The sequence below is a fragment of the Onychostoma macrolepis genome, chromosome 17, assembly GCF_012432095.1.
Source record: "Onychostoma macrolepis isolate SWU-2019 chromosome 17, ASM1243209v1, whole genome shotgun sequence".
Lineage (NCBI taxonomy): Eukaryota > Metazoa > Chordata > Actinopteri > Cypriniformes > Cyprinidae > Onychostoma > Onychostoma macrolepis.
In genome coordinates, this window is record NC_081171.1 from 25,419,999 (window position 1) to 25,426,719 (window position 6,721).

Consider the following 6,721-nt stretch of genomic DNA (forward strand, 5'->3'; position numbering starts at 1 on the left):
CAATGCAGAATTCATGTGGTTTTGAGCAATGTATATATGATGTGTTATGGATAGGGTATAGCGGTATGGGGGAGGGTTCTAGAGAATGCTAGAATTGGTATCAATTGGTGTCAGGCACTGGTAGTGTAAATTGGTGCATTTCATAAATGAGCCCAAAATATTTTTGTACAGTCATATTAAATGCATGAGGCAAATCTGATCTGTGAAACTAGTGTACTGTGTACTGCAGAGTTATATATATATATATATAAAAAAATATATATATATATATATATATATATATATATATATATATATATTTTTTTTTTTTTTTTACTAAAGATTATTTGTATCTGTTGCGTACATTTAATGATATTTAACTTTGCAAAAGAACTGCATAAAATTGTCCATTTAGTCGACTTCCTGTGGACACAGTGAACTTTTGTGAAGTGCAAATTTGAAAATAGCTGTTGTAAGCACTATAAAATTCACATTGTGCTTAGACTATATACAGTGTTGTGGCTGGGGAAATACTCATAAGCTCTTACAACTGAATAATTTAACTGGTTTTGTTGTTGTTGCTGTTGTTTTTTAAGCATGGTGACATATTGGGGGACTAATTGCTCTTTGGATTTATTAGATGTTTTAGCTCTTTTCAGGTTTTTTCATATTGCCTTGTGCAAAGTCACTGTAATTAGTATTACCTGTTTAGCAAAGTTGGACCCTGCTTAATTTAATTTCAATAACACACCATACACAGGTGTGGTCAAATTATTTTTTGTTTAAGTGATCTCACACGCAAAGCCTTTGTTGACTCTTGTTGACATTTGTGTAGTTCAATACAAGTTCACTAGAATGCCAAGGACCAAAATAACCTCTACAAACAACTATTTTTCTTGCTTTGAAGGCATGGTTTATACAAAGTCCTTCTGCTTGTATTTATGTAAGCCTTGCCAGTCCAACTTTATAGCCAAACTCCTTTTATTAGGATAAAGACTAGACAGAGACAGCCTTCACATTTGTTATGAATCCATGTACCTGAGCTCAAGAGGTGAGGAGTGTGTGAATCTCAGGTCTTCTTTTTCCTCTTCCAGCTCTAGCATATTACCAGCATTTGATACTGTTTGTTCCCCACCGGCATGGCAAAATCAATTGGCAAGATGCTGCTGCATGTTAATTGGACATCTTTTTTTTTTTTTTTTTTTTTTTCCTAGGACCCTGAAATAGAAACAAATGCATCCTGAAATAATATGAGTGTACTTCAGACTTGACAGGTCTCGCACTTTACTAGGAATCCAGCATGGAAGCAATCACTCTTTCAGTCTGATTGCTCTGGTTGACAGAAGTGAATAGTATTGCTCTTCAAAAGACCCTCCAAAGCTGCAGACTATTCCCATTCATCAAACCAACTGACATATGGAAATAAAGCTAAATTAATATTTAATATTTTCAATCTTACAATGGAACACCTGTATATGTTTTGCTCTAGAAATGTTTTCTTGTGTAACACCAAATCATCTTGATGAGTTGATGTAAATTAATATTCCTCATGCATTTCTAACAATGGAAATGTTTCCATACAAGACCCCCAAAAAAAACATCTAAATAAATAACAAAAAAATAAAATAAAAATAATATTAATAATTTGCTTTATTATTGCAATGACACAACATGACATTGTGTGCCAGTTTTATACATAATCAAAATTAATTATTTTAATTATATTCAAATTTATTTAGTAAGTTATTTATTTATTTATTTTTTTCAAGTGTAAGATTTCACAGTTTATTTGTAGGATTAGAGTTGCTCAAAATAAGATAATCTTCATAGTACTACAGAGGCAAACCTGTGTCCAAATATGCTTACTACTTACAATAATACTCAAAAAATAAACGTGAAATAAGCAGTATGATTAAATTCTCAGTATTCATAAAACTGTAGACAAAAAGTTTCCAAGTACTGTTCACTAATTCTTAAAAATTTCTATAAGTTTTATTTTTTTTATTTTTTATTCCTATTGTGAAATGTTACCAAACTTAGCACTGAGACCACTGCATTTGAAAGTCCTGCTTTTATGGTTCCAATATTTAACATTTTCCTCTTGAAAATGTTTTCATGGACCTCTCATCAGATTTAGCTTGTGAAGAGTGGTGGTTGCATTGTTAATTCATAATTTATAGAGCAGAACACTAAAGAAGGTAAAGGCGGCACCATATATTTGTACAGTTTTCAGAAAAAATTAAAAACAAAAAAACGCTTCTTCTTTCCCTTCTTTGTGTTCCTGTGCTCACTTGATTCTTCTTTTGCTTTCCACATCACATGGGATCTGTCTGCAACGGCAGAGCAAATAACATTGATCAACATATCATCAGTCTCCAGAATGAATAATGTAATAAACTTTCTCATGTTCAACTCCCCACCCCAATTAATCCTGGATATCACTTCTAAAGATTATAACAGCAGGGAATTTTATTACAATATCTGTTATTATATGACAATGGTTTGCACCTCAGATTGTTGATGTTCTAACATTATATATTGATTTATTTTCTTTGAATCCACATGTTTGATGTCTAACCCCTAAACCACCATCTGTTAGCTGGAAACCAGTGTTACTTTGTGTATAACACATGCTCAAAATGCCATCTGTTTCCTGTTTTCTGTTTTTTGCTTCTCTACATCCTCTTCACTATTCTTATTGCTTTAAGCATGGACCCTTAAATGGCATGAACAATGAATTAATATTTAATGTATTTTGCCATTCAATCAATTGCTGGTGGATATGATCCCTCTCTACAGAGAATGTCCTGTTTCATTCAGAAATGTCATTGTAGAAATAAAATCGGTTGGAAATAATATTTAATGTTGACTTAAATTTAAACAGTGAAGTACAGTGTATTACTGCATTGTTATATTTTTAAATATAAAATAATGCATTAACACAATCAATTATATATAAAATCACCACAAAATTCCAATATAATTATATAAATTAAAAATAAATTAAGAAAAAAAAATATATACTGTATATGTTCACGAATGTCACCCACATATTTTATGGCTAGGATTCTCCCAATCAAGGGTACAATTATCCTACATTTCCTCTGCAGATGTACTGCTGTGACTTTCCAGCTCCTGATCCAATCCAATCAAAGCCAATCAGAACTGCTATTTATTACTGTATACTGTAGGGGACAACTACTTGAATTTCATTTCCCACAAGCACACTCTTTGAAAAAATAATAAAAAAATAAACAAACGACTGTACGTATAGGGGAGACTGGGATACATTTTTTTCACAAAATTGAGTTATATCTGAGATCTACTTTTGCGAACTAGTCCTAGGTTTTTAACCTGATCGGAATCAAACCACTTCAGAAATATTCCCTGGACACTGAATATCAATAATTATCAAAAAAAAAAAAAGTTGAAATTTTGATTTTCGCGCGAAACAGTACGTCAATTAACGACTATGCTAACGTTAGCCAAATGTTATTTGAAGCATAACTCTGGAACGCAATGAGATATCTTCACCAAACTCGGTAAAAATGTGTATGAGCTCATTCTTTGGTCAAATAAAAAAAATTGCGCAGCTTTGTCACTTGGGGGCGCTATAAGACTGAAAAAACATAAAAACAGTGATAACTAAGCAACCGTTGGTCGATCAACTTGAAAATTGGTATGCAGCGTCTTGGTCCAAAGGGGCACGAGTGTATATGAGGTAATTTGCGTATCTCGAAAAAGATGGCCGCCATCGGCCAATGAATTTTAAACACCTATTAAACAAGGTTAATGGAGGTTGATCGGAACGAAACTCGGTGGGCATGTTCGACTCATGGCCCTGTAAGAATTTTGAAGGAAATCGGCCACTAGTTGGTGCTAACGAGATTTTTTGGCTCTGTAATCACGTGGCGTTTCACAAATCCACACAAAATGTATATAATTTGATAGATCTCCTCATAATGAACAAATTTGCCTCAAGAACCATTGCTGTCAGTCAAGTCGTTCATTAATTATTCACAAGTATGTTAAAAACCTACTTTTGTGAACTAGTCTCTGGTTTTTTGCTCAATCTCGATCAAACCACTGCAGTAATAATCTCTGGACTCTCTAGATCAATAATTATCGAAACAATTTTGAATTTTATCCTTTGATTAGCTTTAAGTAGCTCATTTAAAAAGGGGGTGTGGTCACATACAACCATAAACCTATAAAACCTAAACAAAAACTTGAAACTTTACTAAAGTTGGTGAAAACATGTGTCTTATGACTCTTAACAGCCATGTAAAGTTTCATGGAGATCGGGCCATAGGTGGCGCTATAACAACTAAAAAGGCCTCAAAAACACAACATTTCTATAGAAAATGACCTCAAATTGTAGAAAATGTTCATATATTCACACAAACACTAGGCCTTCATATCATTTGATAGATCTCCTCATTCTCAGCAACTTTGCCTCTGGGACTAATGCTGTCAATCCAATCGCGCATTAAATATTCTCAATTATGTTAAAAACCTACTTTTGTGAACTAGTCCTAGGTTTTGTGCTCAATCTCGATCAAACCACTGAAGTAATACTCTCTGGACTCTCTAGATCAATAATTATCAAAAAAATATTGAATTTTGTCCTTTGGTTAGCTGTAATGGGGCCATTAAAAAAGGGGTGTGGCCAAATACACCCAGAAGCCTATAAAACCTATTAAACGAAAACTAGAAACTTTACGAAACTTGTTGAAAACATGTGTCAGATGACTTTTAACAAGCATGCAATAACAGTGGTGGCGCTACAACAGTGAAAAAGGCCTCTAAAACACAGTATTTCTATAGTAAATGACCTCAAATTGCAATAAAATGTTAAAAATATACACTTATACACTATATCTTCAATATCATATGGTAGACCTTCTAATTCTGAACAACTTTGCCTCTGGGACCAATGCTGTCAATCAAACTGTTCATTTAAATATTTGAGATTATTTAAAACAAACAAACAAACAAAACAAAACAAAACAAAAAAAAAAACTACTTGAACTAAACATGGTTTTTAAAATCAAAATCAATAAAATCAGTGCAGTACTATTCTGTAGACTCTCTAGGTCAATAATTATCAAAAAATGTTGAACATATGCATTTGGACAACTATAAACGGTCATTTCATAATATCTTCTTTACATAGTGTACCCTCAAATTCTCAAAACTGTGTAAAATTATGCCTAATTTCATTCTAAATGAGCATGCAAAATTTTAAGAGAGATTGGGCAAAAAATAATACTATAATAGTTATAAAGGTTAAAACACAGTGTTGTATGAGAAATTGCAATTTATAACCACTAGATGGCAGCGGAAGACCACTAATGGGCTTATTAAACTCTAAAACAGTAGTGTTCATAGGTTTTCTTATAGATATATTATAAAATCACTGTTATGACATTTAAAATCACATTTAATTCAAGTTTACCATTTTGTTCATACAGATATATCAGTTTTTGCAATTTCTACGGAGCCCTTTACAGGACACTGTGGTGGGAAAAATTCGGGGTGAATAGAAAAAATTCAGGGTGGGAGGAAAAAACATTTTTCAAATGTTTTGCTTCTCTAGCAAAACTTTTGCATTCCCTCGAGAAACTTTGCATTCCCTCGCAAAACTTTTGCGTTCTCTCGCAAAGACATTTGCGTTCTCTCGCAAAACTTTTGCGTTCTCTCGCAAAGCCATTTGAGTTCGGACAAACGCTTCCTGATTACTTTGCAGCTTGCAGTGGTTACAGGTTCATAAAGTTTTTATTTTGAACTTTGACTCAAGTATAAAGAAATACAGTCAGACTGTGGTTAGTTCAAGGCACGGTTTTGGGATATTCTAAAACGCTTTAATGTGGCTTAATGTATTAAAACAGTGACATTAGGACCAAATTCGATAATAATAAATACTAATAAAATTGTTAGGTTTATATTAATAAACTTATTAATAATATTACTATTAATAAAGGAGAATAGCCCAGAATATGAATGCAACGGATTTAGTATTTTTAAATCACCGTTTTCATTATAGCCTACCTTAAGCATTTTATGGGGGAGAAAAAGCTTAGGCTACATGCAGGGCGTTGCGTTCATATTCTGGGCTATTCTGCTTAGTAATATTATTAATAAGGTTATTAATATTAGCCTAATAATTGTATCAGCTTTATCGAATTTGGTCCTCCAAGTCACTGTTTTAAAACATTAAGCCACATTAAGCGTTTTAGAATGTCCCAAAACCGTGCCTTGAACTAAGCACTGACTTATTAATTTATTTGAGTCCAAGTTCAAAATAAAACTCCTTGAACCGCTCCATTGTGAACATACAAGCTATAACCACTGCAAGCTGTAAAGTAAACAGGAAGCGTTTGTCCGAACTCAGATGGTTTTGCGAGAGAACACAAAAGTTTTGCGAGAGAACGCAAATATCTTTGCGAGGGAATGCAAAAGTTTCTCGAGGGAACGCAAAAGTTTTGCGAGAGAACGCAAAACATTTGCCTTTTTTTTTTCCCTCCCACCCTGAATTTTTCCCACCACAATGTCCTGTAAAGGGCTCCGTATATTTAAAATATCTATATCTGCAACAAAATATGTGTGCATGTATGTCCGTGTATGAGCGTGTCTGTGTGTGTGTAAGCAAGCTTAATGATTATTAATATGATAGTTTATTTTATTTCTATTTGTGTGTGTGTGTTTCTGTGAGCCTACTGTCCATTTTTGATGTGTTTCA